General features: G+C 34.8%; 2 protein-coding genes across 5 annotated transcripts in view; both read left to right on the plus strand.

Annotated features, from left to right (window-relative positions):
- The window catches only part of Nca (neurocalcin homolog), a 145,923-nt gene that overhangs the window by 12,058 nt on the left and 117,622 nt on the right, over positions 1-16,243 (plus strand). The gene's annotated exons all lie outside the window — the stretch shown is intronic.
- The window catches only part of LOC114359272 (neuronal calcium sensor 2), a 134,606-nt gene that overhangs the window by 12,008 nt on the left and 106,355 nt on the right, over positions 1-16,243 (plus strand). The gene's annotated exons all lie outside the window — the stretch shown is intronic.

Genomic DNA, 16,243 nt, shown 5'->3' on the forward strand with positions numbered 1-16,243 from the left:
AATAGAATAGTTGCACTGCAAAACTCAATAATTTTTTAATTTGGACTAGCGGCCGCCCGCGACTTCGTACGCGTGGATCCCGTTTTACCCCCTTCCCGCTTTTCTGTTGAAATTTTTCCTGAATTTTCTTTGCTATAAACCTCACGGAGCCCGAGACCTTTCCAACGAATGCAAAACCGTGGAAATCGGTTCGTGCGTTCTGGAGTTATAGCGTCAGGGAGGAAAACCCGACTTATTTTTTTAATATGGACTAGCGGCCGCCCGTGACTTCGTACGCGTGGATCCCGTTTTACCCCCTTCCCGCTTTTCTGTTGAAATTTTTCCTGAATTTTCTTTGCTATAAACCTCACGGAGCCCGAGACCTTTCCAACGAATGCAAAACCGTGGAAATCGGTTCGTGCGTTCTGGAGTTATAACTTATAGCGTCAGGGAGGAAAACCCGACTTATTTTTATATAGTAGATATTATGGATTAAGAATTTCGGAAAACCTTGTATACTACCACCTTCTCCAAAGTCCGATTGTACTTTATTTATTTCATGAAAGCTTAATAAAGCTCGCAACAGATAAATGACATAAAATCGTTGCCCTGAAATGCTCATGAACTATCTGTATTTCCATCAAAAACATCGCTTAATATGGACAATATTTGTGTTCTGTGGAATTTATTCAATATTAATTTGCACACATTGTCCAAATTTTAATTACGAGAATTCTGTTGGATGTTGTTGACACGTTAATTTATTTGACCGGGCTTTGCGCTGCAAAGGCTAGATTAATAAACAGTAATTATATTCAATAAGCGTATTATCACCGTGTTTATTCGAATACCTACTTTGCTTGTTTTTAATGCTTTTGTGCTCTCAATTCATTTTAAACTCTTGTATTGTTGTCTTAAAGTCTTACAGGCTTTAGCAATAAAGCGGTGTCGATAAATTTCAAATAACCTTACTTATAGATTACCTAGGATTTAGGTATTATTTTGAGAGCTGCGCGTGGAAACACTGCGAGGGCAGAGCTTAGTGTGAAAACAGACCACGCCAATGCACAACGTAATGTAAGCCTCTTTTAGTTTACAGCACTGAGTCCGATCTTAGGACATTATTTACAAACTAAATAGTGTACATAATGGAAACTCTTTGGAAAAACGGCAGAAACTGCTGATTTTTATTTAATTTCAATATGTTTTTGGTCAAAATATCTGCTGTTTTCGATGTTTTTTATAAGACTATGTAAACAATATTAAAGTGTATCTAAAACTGAATTAAAGACACTTGAAATCTTTGATCTTGAAATTTGGATAAGGATTGAATATGGAAAACGGGCGTTAATCGATCAATCTTTGCTGACAGAAACTTAACTTATTAACTTAACCAATCGAAAATATATTAAATTGCCCTGAAAAGGCGACACGGACACTTTGTTTCTGATCATTGTTAAGTAGGTACCGCTACTATTTTTCTCTCCAAAAGAAAGTTTCTTTAAATACCCTCACGATTACGACTCACTTTGTGGCAAATCATACATACGTGTATTGTTTTTCAAAATTGTTTTTTTTTAACTATCATTGGCATTTAAACACAGCCTACGTTGAAACCTAAAATGCTCAGTATTCAAAAACAATAATTTAACTTGGAGCAAATATGCTTAAATATGCCACTTGTTTGTAGTGGACTTGAAAACGAACTCGACCTTCGCCTGACTGTAAAATTGTAAATTGCCCACAATGTACGTTCTGCTAGAGTACATAAATATTGTGAAATTGGATTATTTTCCATTTTTTTTTACATCAATACAAATACTAGCTTGGGTAAACAATCCTCAAACGTAACAGGCAGCTGTCAATCCATCAATCTAAACATAAAGTACTCCTCATATATTATTTGATGGAGCAAAAAGGTACCTCATCAAAATGTTAGTAGGTATTATATTCATATTATCGGTCGTTACTACTGTATCTTGTCATTTCTTTTTCCGTTTAAAATGTATTAGTAGGCTGTGAAAAATAAAATCAACGTCTATTACCTGATAAATGGCTCATTCAGAAACAATTAAGCTTAATCGGCTTATGCTTTTCCAGCTACATTCATATTTTAAAGCACTCCGTCGTACCATTAAAGGCGCAGTAAATTACCGGTAACGTGGAAATAAAAGCGGTGGCCATTGTAATTGATCGAATCGTCCATTTTTGACAGCCACTTAGCCTGGCGGTCAGGATCATGGAATACTAATTCAAGTTCGAATCTTACTGGGGGGCAAATTTTAATTGATGGACAGTTTCTTCTAAAACCCGAAGTTACCAAAATGTTAAAAATCATTTGACAGGCTATCTAGTCGTCCTAATAATCGTTCCTCGTAGCTGCGTAGTTTGAGGCTAGATAAATTATACCTATTTATAATCATAGACCGATTTATAATATTTATTAATAATATCAAATCGCTTTGATGCCTTGACAGGCCGGGCAGACCACTGAACGAATTAATTGACGGATTATCGACTATGGCCGTTAATTTAATAATGTTTCATGGACATTCATTTATAACGCTATGGCCAGGACAATCGAATCTAGAAAAGGTTAGCGCTCATATTAAGGTCATTACTAATACATATTTTTGAAAAAGCGCAACATTTTATATAAAATGTGTTTATAGAGAATATAAATCCCTTTACACCATGACATATCGTGCTGTTTGATTAGTAAGCTAATTACATGCAGTGATTCGTGCTTTTCAAATGGAGAGTTCGGTATATTGTACCGCCGGGTAAATTGTACCACCCCCATATTTCGTAAAGTATTTATTGAATGTCTGTAATTGCAACACTCAGCGATACACAACTAAAATCAATTAATATCGGTCATGTGGTTTTTGCCGTAACAACAAACACGTGTGTTTTATTTTGAAAAGTATTTTTTCATTGTTTTCAAGTAACTTTTGACAATACATGTTTAGTTTGTAATTTTGTTAAATTTAATCACAGGGTGTTTCTAATATATTATATAGAAGCGTAAATTAGTGCGGATTACAATTATTTGAAACATTTTTCGGTATTTATAAGCTATATTTTTTACCGATTTTTTAAAAGCACTATCACCTAGTCGGCTAAATTGTACCACATCAAGTTGTATGGAACTTTACCAAAGGATTTAAAAAATTTTTTTAGTAAATCATATTTTGAAGTTATAATAGCGTAGTTATGTTTGACTAACAATAAATGAAAGCAAAAGACTGGCAAAGTAGATGAGGTACAAGTGTGCGTTACGATAATTGGAATTACAAAACTTATACTCAAAATCGTGATAACGTGTAAAACAATATCGATTGTCTATGTTATTAACTACTGTTCCTTTTCGTTTTCTAATTTGTTAAGAATGTATCGTATAATATTTTGCCATAGTTTTTTTATAGGCTTGAAATTTATTGAAATCCAATTTAGTAACCCTGTGGTACAAATTATCGAACCGGTTGGCTAAATTGGACCGAAGCTCTGAACTCGTACTTTGTTGATTTGTGCTAAATATACAACAATCATGTTAATTAATACTTATGAAATAGTAAGTTGAATAATGTATCTTTTATTATATACCATGGACATTAGCAAAAACAAAAGAAAACTATGTGTAAAATGGGATTGAAAAAAACTGGTCCAAATTAGCGGACTCTCCCTTACATGTTCAAAATTATACACCATTTAATGGGTACTGACATGAACCATATTTTATGTCTCGAACGAAAATCAGAAACAGCTGTCCTTATTTTTATGTACATTGAAGTTTTTTTTGTTCATGAGCTGATAGCAGCGCTCAAATTGGGTAAATTGAACTAAAAACGGGTTTTGTCAACGACACAAATTTAATGCGCATCCAGCTTAATTTAAATGTGCCTAATGAATGAGGCAGTACAAATAGAATCAAACATAATAAGGTTGTAACTACACAAGCTCATTAAGCGAAGTTGTCTTGCTATAATGACGAGATATGCGTCTTGGCTCTTGTCACTTTAAATATTGGCTACGTAGTTTTCTATCGATCTAGTACGCTTACCTAACTAAAAGAAGTCCAGATTTTGTGACGACATCTCTATCGTAATCATCTAAATCTAGAATACCCACTTCGTGTCACCATTCTATTTCAAATTCACCAAAGAAGTACTAATATTGATTCTGTGCCAAAGAGCAATTAGATTTCCAAAAACATACATTAAATAATAATGTTCAAACCCTTTTACTATGGTAAAATTTTATCTTCGGGTAATGTATGCCGGAGTATTTTCTTTAAACAAACATTTAATATCCTCCGGTAATGTCACAAAAATTTGGGGTTCATGAACTTATTATCAAGAGTCAATTTGGCAATTTTGTGGCTTACCTTTTCGAACGGGTAGGTATTCGATAACCGCAGATAAGCACTTTGCGAAAACCGAGAGCAATTTGTTCAATACAAAATAATTTAGTGTGGACACGCTTCGGAATACCGAAACCCCACATTGTTTATTTTAATGACAGGATTGTTTCATTTCGAATCGGAATGCTGCCGTTTGTAATTGGATGCAGGCTTTCATTGATTGAGAATAAACTGCTCGATTGTGAAATTAAATGTAGGTACTTTGCGAAATCTATTTCTGTAACTTGTGTATTAAAAATATTTCTGGTGGTTTGATTTTGTTACCATTACCTGCTTTTATCTTTAGTTGTCTAGGTTTTGTTTCTCATTACGTTTATGAAACATGAATCTTGAACGAGTCGCGTTAGAAGTGAAAAGTGTGGCGCTGTTAAAGTTTTACGTCAATGTTAATATAACGTCACGTTTATGAGTACACACGGTTAGCACCTCCACTGCACAGAATCACCGGAATAACTCCAGTCATTAATATCAAATGGCCCCAGATACAGAGGAGCAATTTTACGATCACTCTTCGTTTATTGACGTTGGCTTAGCCAACTAATGGCCAGATAACCCGTGTTTTTCAAGAATGATCTGTTTCACTACAGAATTCATTACACATTCTACAAGGTTTTCGAGACCTGACATTGTTTCGTCTCATCAACTATTTACAACACACTGCCCCTGCAAAAGTCAGCAGTACAAGTTCTAGTTCTCAGTTTACGGGAAGGTTGTATGCAATTTGTCTTACGTATACAATTTCCACTTTGCTTTGGAATCTCTGCTGCAAGAAATATTTTCTTGTTTGTCTCCGCGCTTCCTTTATACGAACTGAAGGTAGAATGTTTATTGTATGAAATAGACAATATTATTGTGTAAAATTGTCATAATAGGTGTTCTGTTTGTTATCTTTTGTATCTATTGTAATTGTATACATTCAACTTACATTGTATGCAATTACGTGTATTTAAAAGCGCTTTGTTATTGTCATGAAACCTATAAAATTTCCTATGTAAATTGAACACTGGTTGAGTTAGTTTTTACCAATAGGTAATTATTTCTCAGGCGGCGGCGTTTGCGTGTCTATGGCGCATTTAACCTTTGTTGTAATTTCCGCGGTAAACGTATAACCCCGTTTGGATCGAACGGAATAGGGCAGTGCAATATAAATGCGCACTTACGTAATCTCATCCATCTGGAGTTGGCCATAAAGGACATTCCTACAAGTCACACGTAACGGCGAATTAGCATAGGTAATAATTGCTAAATAAACATTACCAAAAGTGACTGAACACCCTTTTTCGAGCCCACTCATAAACATCCTAAAATAGATTGCGCTACAAATATCATAAGAAGGCTTCACATATAAATTACAATTATAGCCCCACTAATCATTTCGTCTTTACAAATACTCCGGTAGTCAACTCTAACGCACCCGGGAGACAATCCAAGTTTTGCTCGTGTCTGATATTACACGTGCGTTTGTAATAATTGAACGTCGCCTCTATGTGACGAGTCGAAATAATTATTTTAAGGCTCGAGCGAACACTAAAATAAACGCTAGTGTGATGTCATGAAACAGGCGTTACGTATGCTACACACGCGGCCGAGTATGACATCAGTTTAGCCCGCGCGATCATCTGTTCGGCCGCTGAATTATGACTTCCCACGACTCTGATTCACTATATTTTTCTAGAGTTCAGTTGTTTCTGACAATGTCTCTACTAATTCCGCAATTTCATGTTTGTCACTATCAAAAGAAATAATTATAACATTTGATAGCATTTTCCTAATTACGTATGTCGCTCGTTACGTGATTAGGTGAAAATGAATGAGTGTTGTGGATGATAATCGTGCTCATATTGTATTCGGGCACGCCTACACGAGACACGCTAGTGTGCTTTGTTTCTGGTCTCGGTTGAACATGATTATGCTGTTATCGCGGCGCGGTTACGTTCGCATCGCGTCACTGGCTCAAAGCGGAGAGCGGGTGGATTCGGTCGCGAGCGCATCACGGTGAGATATGCGGGCGCCGAGCGGGTTGACGGTGATCCCGTATCTCGGCATGCATCGTCGCAACACAACCCTCGGCTCCCAACACAACCGCTGACAGATTGTGCCACACGCCTCTGGACAGGGGCCAGCCTGCAGAGCGAGCCACTGTGTGTGACTCGTTCGTGACGCCGCATATTTTTAACGTAACAAACATCGCAGACACTTTCGAGTGCCAAATGTAAAGTTCACTAACATAGATTTGGCAAGAGCCGCTATTTACGCGAAGTGTCTATGCGAGCGAATAATCGCGGAACACTTTAGAGCTCCTGGTTCAAGTAGTAATACCAGTTGGCTTCTGAAAAAGTTTGAATATTTTGCTGTGAGGTTGCTATTTTAAACTGCTGTAGTAGTAGATAAATAGTCATTTTTTGTGAACGTCTAAAATGTTTCTTCAGGGAAAAGTGAGTCTTGCCCCGTTTTATGTAACATTATGCCCTAATAAAGAAAAAACGCGAAGCTAGGGGTTATCCTTTTATTCGAGCAAACACATATGGAGTCAAGCAAGAGTAACTATAAGTCGTTGTATTCAAGGAAGTTAGTTTACAATAGACACATTCAGATCCCTTCGCGCTATGCTTTGATTCCGTAACATACATTGTGTGATGCGAGGCGATATTGATTTCATGTCTTCGCATTCGAACAGAAGATGTTACACGTAGGTATTAATGAAAGATCTTATGATGGAGAAACAAAACTTTACAACCCTGTGCTTTATCGGGGACATTTCATAAATGTTCCTTTGTAGTAGATATCCGGTTTTTATTCGGTTTTGTTTTATTATAAATATAATAATGAAACTACAACTGCAGACACTTGGTTGTATTCAGCAAAGTAGGTACCTACAAACTGAGCTGTGAAATACAGTAAAATTTAATTAGCATACAAGTTTGCAAGCAAACGCGGGTTAATTAATAAAAGCAATCATTTCATGTTTTAGAACAAAATGAAAGCAACTACGAAAGAGCTACCTATAATTTTCTTTCGTTTCGTTAGAACGTACAGGTAACTACCTACTGTTAAGAAAACTCAATGGATCTGAATTAAAGCTACCGACTTGCTAGCGCTGCACTGGTGAAAACGCGAAAAAGAAGTTACATTCATCGTAATGAACGTCTTTAAATGCGCAATAAGCCATATCTCGTGACTCTCTTAGTTTAGTGACTACGTAATAATATAATAGGGGATATAACTGACAATAATGTCTCGGATGTCGCCAACCATCTGACCAATTGGCATTTCCCAAGACGATTCGTTGGCAAGCATCAATATTGCAATGTGCAACTGCAACTTGACAAAGATTTGGCATATCCCAAGATTTGGGTTTTATTGTAATGCTATTGTCAATTATTCTATATTGAGTGAGTTACTTATTATGCACCGACCTAACCAATGCTCAATATTCAGCCAAAACGAATGTGCCTAATGATATGTAATTAAAATCATTTATTATTAACCCAGTCCTTGGGAGATGTAAACAAACATACCTACCTACTCTAACTATGTTTACATTACGTTACGAGCTGGCAATCGGTTAATAAAATAACGCTACGAAATTTTTATTTCAGATCGAGTAAGACTGAATACAAACAATATGCAAAAATATCGTCAACGTGATGTCGCGAATCAATCAAATTAAAATTACCTACGATCCTACGAATCATCGACACCTTCATCCAACAACAATATTTATCAACCGGCAATTCGGGAAGTCATCCAGCACACACATCGCCGCCGTCACCATTTCATACTCAGCTCAATGTCTATAGCCAAACGGTTGTTTTTTACAAATCAAATAGGTGTAATTAAGCGGAAACCATTATATGTGAAAAAGTGCTTTTGGATACGCGTCAATGACACCCGATTTAATTATTATTGTTTTATTAGTACTCTTGTTTCAGCGTTTTGTTCTTCGATGGGCAGTTAAAAGGCTTAATTTATTGCGGCAGTACAATTAACCTCATTCTGTTTTCTGGGTCTAACCTTCAAACAGTGTCGAGTAAATGTTATCGTCGCAGCCTTTTTTCGAGACCCATTAGCGACATATGGCTCTAAATAGAACACTAAAATTTAGGTGATGTCTAATAATAACGGGTCGAGTTGTATAATCGTAATCAGGTCTTACGACAAGATTGCCAATTCGCCACGTGAATTAAAATAAAGCTAAGGGTAATCCCATCTCACGTTCTAAGTGGCGTTTATCAGATAACAAGCCCCTGTTTGAAATATAAATACGCGTAAAGAGATTAAGTATCTTGTAAGCTTAGTATCTATTAAAGAGTCTATTTATTCTTTAGATTCTATTTTCGAAACAATAGGTCTTTTCTTCCAAAATACAAATTGTTTCTCACCTACAAACATGCTTGGGTATTTCAAATTAGACAGGTAAATAAAATAAAGAAATAATGCACTTCGCCACAGTCTGTAAGATTAAAATGCGAGTGACTCCACCGTTTAGGTACCATGCAATTTGTGCACCGAGATAAAGTAGAAAATCAAACAGAAGGCAATATCGCGGAGACGTGTAAAATAAGAATATACGAGGTCGCTGCACTAGCAATTTGTGGGAACATTTGTGTCACCTTTACCTGGAACACATTTTTCTAGAATGATTGAAAACTGTGTTTGTAAAATGGAATATAAATTCTGCATTTTGGGACTGAGTCTTTTGACTAGCATTTTTGAAAATAATTCTGGTTAAAGGTTTGCCTGTGTAAAACATTCGTTATGGATTGAAGAAATTTCTCATAAAATCTAAGTTAGTGGTAGCTATTAAAATCCATCAAGTCCTTTACCCAACTTAAGATATTGCACTGAGCAAATACGCAGTCTAACGTGAAAAATGATCTTTTACCAAGATGGAAGATCAAACAGTTTAAGAAAATGTAATGGATCCCTTTTACATTTTATGAAGAGTAACTTGAGAATAAGGATTTTGCTTGGGGCTCAATAAGATTTTTAATGTCGCCATTCGTTACATAGATAAAGTTAACATTTTATAATAATTGCCGACTAAGTGAAGAAATGCAGCCTGAAGCTATAATTTAAAGCGTTTTTGCCCTTATGATCTGATAAAGTTATGTAGTATACTGAGAAACTTAACTATGTATTATTTTCTTGAAATTCCATAGAACATCATAATTATGATTAACTAATCCGGAACATGATAATAAACTTTTAAGAGACAGCCTTTCAAAATACCGTAAAGACGACACATGAATCATGATACATTGGCCCAAGCTCGTAATATTGTGAAGAATGTAAGCAGATGGCAGCTATGTTTACGAGATGAAAAAGAGTTAACCAAACAGTCCAAGTATCAACCTTTGCTATTTGAAGTTAGATCAAAAGAGCACCGCGTTCTGTCAGTTTCGGGAAACAATAGTCTGAGAAAGGTTTTATATTTAAATTATTTTTATATTTCAATTAATTGATGGAACGAGTTCAATTTAATTCATAGCTATAGTCATTTATGTGTGTGAATAAGCTACAAAACGTTATAACAAAGACTTGTAGTGTAAAACCTATGGTCCTGTCCGTTACTTAAGGTCCTGCAATTTCTAGCACCACTGCCGTCCAGCTGTCTCATCATGTACCTATGCTAGTACTTACTTATGTAAAAGCGTGCTGTGCATATTGGCAATTCGTTAGTGGGAAATCTACTGCCTAAAATAAACATAAGAATAAACTTATGCTCACCGTTGACAAATACTACCGCTAAAATATTATAGTTAATGGAAATTGGATAATAATAATCGATTTAAATTTTGTTGCACAGTACTCGTAATTCATGTAAGTCATGAACATAGTCGGTTTCTATTAAATTATAGCATAGTTACGTAAACAAGAATCCAAAAATAGCAATTCTTTTGATGTGTAGGTATCAAAGGGAATTTTAATATTTAGGTAAGCATTATTTTTTTATTAGTAAGAAGCACGTACCTACTTATCGGGTTTTATTATAGAAACTCTTAGTGAATAGAAAATTTGCTCGCCCACTTAAGTTTCAAGTACCTAATTATTATCCTATAAATACGCAATAGCAGGCGACTTTCTCTCGTCGAACACTGTGAAGGGTTTTAAAAGAATTTCCAATATAAATCTTTAATAATCCCACCTGATAAAGCTTTAATCCTCCTAATTGCCGACTTACTTTGCCAACGAACAAAAGCGTAATATTAATAATGTTCTGAGCACTACCCACCCGGGGAATTCCAGGAATCACAGATTTTCTGTTCATCGTTTAAGCTTTTTCATTTTGAAATAAGTATTAATATTCTGCAAATGCGTAAATGTAGGATTTTCCTAGATTTCAAAGCTTTGGAGCTTTCCTGAAACCCCTTTATTTGAGTTTCTCCGTATTACTGCAATAATTTATTTTCCTAGATGAGGCCTGAAGTAATAGCTATATTTTCACGTGTATTGCGCTTTTATTAATTTTACAATATAATAACTTGCACTGACGCTACATATACATAGTTTTAAATAGAAAGCATAAGAATACCAAATTATAATTAACCGGGTGTACCGGGTTTGCGTACTTTTTGAATAGTTAGTGGTATTTTCAGTCCACAACTTTAACTGGGAGACTGGGACTGAGAAACTTGTCTGACCGACTTTCTGATTTCAGAGCTAGTTTTTGTTGGATGGCTTGTCTAACTAACGTAAGTTGGTATTTCTCCGGCCTCTCTTTCATTTACGGAAACCCTGAAGAAACTAATTCAAACTTTTTTATGTTTTACGAGTATGTCATGAATAATGAGGTCGTATTTTGTATTGAATAACAAGGCCGTATCAAAAAAGCTAAATAAATACAAAATTGTCTTTAATTACTGATTCTCGTACACGAAATTAACCTGATACCACATCAGTGTATCAACATTATACTCGTATTTAAGCTTCTGTAGTACATGTTCGCTGATCGATTGATTTGTTCCACAGTTTTTTAACCATCTTGCGATTAATCTTTATTCTGGCTGTGTAAGTTAAAAAATATCGTTTTTGTCCATGGCTACTAACCTTAATACTACGCCATTAACAGGGCATGGGTGGGTGAAAGTTGACGGCATAGGAATCAAAGGCATCACCTGCGCAAAACTGTCAATCTGAGCTGACAGGGTGCGAGAGTGCCGCTTTGAAAGTGCTGGAACAAAGGCATGCAGTTTAATAGTGTCGAGATTGAGTTATTCAGGTTTTCAGCACTAAACGCGCTTTTATAGACCTAAACGCGACCTTTAAAAGCATCTCGCCGCGCCGATACAGCTTTGTTAAAATAATACGCTATACTTAGTACCTACTCCGCACCTCTTTAGAAACTTGGTTTATTAAATTTTCAGCAACAAAGAGCATAATAAACCTATTTTAACTATTGCACTGTTTTGTCACTTTCTATTAATGATGACAGCAGCACCAAGTAGGAACGAGATAAAACAGTGTAATAGTTAAAATAGGTGTTTGCATTATTATGAATAAGGATGTTAGTATTTAAATTTCGATTTTATGTGCACTTTAAGTAATTGGTAATATACATAATTGATAATGTTCTTAAGATTTCACTTAAACATGTCTCGTATCATTTACTATTTACCAACAACCACCATGTGAAACCGCCGTCTGGTGTCGCAAAAGGCTCGGACGAGAAATGTATTTCTATCTAGCATTCGTCTTTAAATGGTACGTTCGATAAACGGCAACACAATTATAAAATAGTTTTGCAATACCCTTTATTCTCCACTTTATACACACAGAGAGAGCTCTTACGTGCGAGTTGACTACAGTAACGTACAGTACTTGTGGTACTGGTAATTTCACCTGTGAACTCTTTAAGGAGGCCACAGCTTTGTCAAAGGGAACGTTAAAAATGAAGCTTAGGAATTCGAAGCTTTGTGCGTATTTTGCCGACTGCATGGTGAAACACTGAGTGAAACGAAGTTGGAACGTGGTATCTTTGTGACATAACGAATGGGATTTCTCGTTGCCGCAACTCAGTAATTAAAAACATTTCAAACAAACCACATTTCGCGTTTCATATGATATCTACGAGTACCTCACCATTGCATGAGCTTCAAGTTACTGAATACTTACACCTTCATGTGAGATGAACTCTCACCATAGATCTCTCTTTGATAGTAATTTATTGCGTTTCTAAGATCCTAAGTAGTAAATGATTCAAATCGACAAGCTGAAAGAACAAAAGTTGAGCAAAACATGTTTATAGAAACGGCCTATAAATGTCTTATTGAATTGCACATCTTAAAAGCCAACTGAATATGGATATGTCCTACTTAAATAATGCATCAAGTCATAGACGTAGTTTGTTTGCTAAGCAAAGCTAAATAGGACAAGCTTGACGACAACTGAAACGAATCTGCAAGCAAACACGTGATTGACGGTCGGATGCACTCAACCAATTTGTCGTTTTATCTATTTGAGACGGTTAGATCGTTCTAGTTCCTACACTGATTGAATTGTCTTCAATTTATTGTAGGTACTGTGCTAGTAGTATAAACTAGCTAAAAAAATATTTAGTAAAATGTGAAAATGGTTTTATAGAGAATTGCTGTCGGTAAAACAATTATTGGATGAACAAATCCAATTTTTCATGCACATACGAGTATTTTAAAACCATTTAGTTCGAACGTTCGTAACGTAAAGTTTGTAACGTAGGGTAACGTTTAAATTATTACTGGCTAATGGCTTTCTTAAAAAGTTATTACACGTTAACATTATTTACAAAATCATAACAGTTGTTGTGACGCATTACATCGATAGGTCAGAAGTAAGTTTCTTACGCTCACTCTACAAAATAAATCAACACTAGTTCTTGGTATGATAACCATTCAATGTTCGCCAGTTTTCGATCATAGTCCTCGATAATACTCAGAAAAGTACCTAAGGTTCTTACAAAACAGCAGATAAGGTAAACGGCTACTAGTTCGTGATAGTACGTAAGTTCGTAAGTTTTTTTTCTAGCTCAAATAATAAGCAAATGGAATATTATTTATAAAAATTCTTTATTACTATAAAAACTCTATTATTTAAGCTATCTAAAAAACCAAGTACCAACATTGTGGCGCCAAAAATGAGAGCAATACGAAGCTTCAAACTCTCAGAGAGCCAAAAACAGCCGTGCGGCGTGAAAATGTTGCTCTCACCGTAAGGTTAGCGTTCCAACTTCTTAAGCTTATAAAAAGGCGAAGAAACGTCCATTTGCATAAAACTTGTAATAGTGGTTTCATGTGTTCCTTGACAATTAATTTGGCTTAGAAAAAAGTTATATGAAAACGTAGAATTCCTTTAAAATTGCGATTAATTGAGTCACGAAATAGCGTACATATTATTTTTCGGGTGTCCCCTGTTTCGTGATACTACCGAATCAAGGATATTATGGATAATATTTTGATGCTTGGTTTTTAAATAATTATTTATGATAATTGAAATGTAAGTTATGAAACCTCTACATTTCTAATGGGAATATAAATATTTTCACTTATTGTTAGAAATAACAAATCAAAATTGTATTATACTAGACTCACATTATTTCTTATGAATATTTCAGGTAAGTAATATCGACAATTTCACATAATTATTTTATTCTAAATTTTTATTATCGTTTTTAAATTTATTAAACCCTTAATCATTATTAAAATATCCTAACTGGATGCATAAAACCTTATCCCGAAATAGGGGACATGAGTTCACGAACTTAGAAACAGAGCAAAATTTTGTCACGAAACAGGATCCAAACTAGAGGTCCGCAGAATAATTAATATAAAAAAAAGTTCAAACTATATAACTATAAATTATGTATTAACTTACTGTCAAAAGACCAAAGTTAAGCATACAAAAGCTTTGATACTGATATCATGCTTGGTTATTTTTAAATAAAATGTTAAAGTCGTAAGAGCCTTAATATACCGAAGTAGGGGGCACTTACCTTAATCTTCCATTGCTAGAAATAGATAAAAGTACCTAAGTACAATACTAATTACAACGACTGCCGTTAAAGTAGAATACTTCGAAGCGCTTACACTTAAACGCTAGGGATTTTCGTAATTATCTACTAATCGTTACGTATTTTCTGTGAATCTTGCGATAACTGAATAGCATTGATTTCGCAGTTGTTGAACGTACTTCTGCTATTGTTAACGAAACGTGAACAAAGGAAGGGAAAAAAACCTATCCGCGTATGTTGTTTTAATCTCGTTGTAAAGTGAAAATAATGGGCTGCGCGCCAACTAATCGATAGATTACATTGTTTTATTACAAGGCGTCGCGACATATCCGCATCTAGATTGGAAAATAGGTCTACCACATCACCCAACTGAAAATACTTGCGACGTATCGACGGTTTAGTTGGGATAAAAATATACACAATGTGGTCATTAAACTAAGTGTCTCGGGCAATCTAACCTCATGGCATTTAAAATCGTTTACATTGGCGTCAGGTTACGGCGGCTACCATTCTTCGATGCGCTTTGAAAACGTAGAGAAATGTGTGAGCGTTTATACTAACCAGCCACCTAACCTTTTTTTTTTATACATGCAGCTTGGGCGTAGGAGCTAATAAATTATACAATTAATATGGCAAACAATTCTGTATAATACATAATATTTCGGTTGTTTGTAAAAATCGAAGTAATCACTAATGTTACAAGGATAATGAAGAGACGTTATATTTTGTAGAGATTGAACAAGCCTGTTTGACTGAGCTTTCAAATAGGAAGGACTTAATTATAGGTGCGTAATTTATTTAAGCCAAGGGAATAATTATACGCATGTGATTTCTTTCATGCAATTTGCAATTCCACTTTACGAGTACCATTACTATGCCCTTTCTCTAGCCGCCCGTTAAGCCTAGAATTTCAACTCTTACTTCCCATGGCTTACATGAACATCTATAGTCTTTTTCACGTAAGATGATCCGTATGACACTTCAAGGTTATCCATATTACGCATACTACATATGCAGAATATTTTTGAAAAAATATTTGTATTTTATTAGCAATTTAATAAAAAAAAAGTTAACTACTTGTCTTGAAATATATAGTAAAATCTGAGTCTATTGATTATATTTTAATTAAATACGATGTAAAAATATTTTTTATTTAATGTACGCAATGTGTGAAACGGAATAGATTTAGTGCTGGGGTATTTCTTGTATAATAAAATCGATTATTTCCGCGGTTCATTAATCGATTGCAGTGAATACTTAGTTATTAAAAACATCACAAAAATCAACTATATTTTTCGATTATTGACTTGAATAAACGCATTGCAAATAAATTAATAGTTTTTAATTTAAAGAAACAGAACCAGTACTTTTTAGGAATCGTTTTTTTGAACATGAACCATGAAATTTGAATATTATCAATAAAAAATTGTTACAATAATATTTGTAATTGTAAAAAACATGTTTTTTGTTAAATAACACCTATACAAAATATTTCTCTAAAAGTAGGTTTTACTAACTCTTCGAAAAAAATCGATAGATAAATCGCTATGGTTTAGTTATGTGACATCTCTAAATCTTTCAAACTCGAAACGTCATACGGATCATCTTAGGTGAAAAAAACTATAATAGACAAGGTACAGTAAGTTGTATCGTTTTAAAATTTAAGCTTTTTAAAATATAATTTATAACAGTAATATTATATAGTAAGTATAGTAAGAGAAGAATAAAAGTAATTTTAAATCCATATTATTATCTAATTTTCCCCCTTTATTTTGCCCTGTGCTTTGGCTGGATTTTATCATCGTTTAAGCTCTGAATATTTTTACCTTGAGTTTGTGCCACTAGTGCCATCTAGT

Source organism: Ostrinia furnacalis, unplaced genomic scaffold, assembly GCF_004193835.3.
Source record: "Ostrinia furnacalis isolate ACB-3 unplaced genomic scaffold, ASM419383v2 OfSCF4280, whole genome shotgun sequence".
Lineage (NCBI taxonomy): Eukaryota > Metazoa > Arthropoda > Insecta > Lepidoptera > Crambidae > Ostrinia > Ostrinia furnacalis.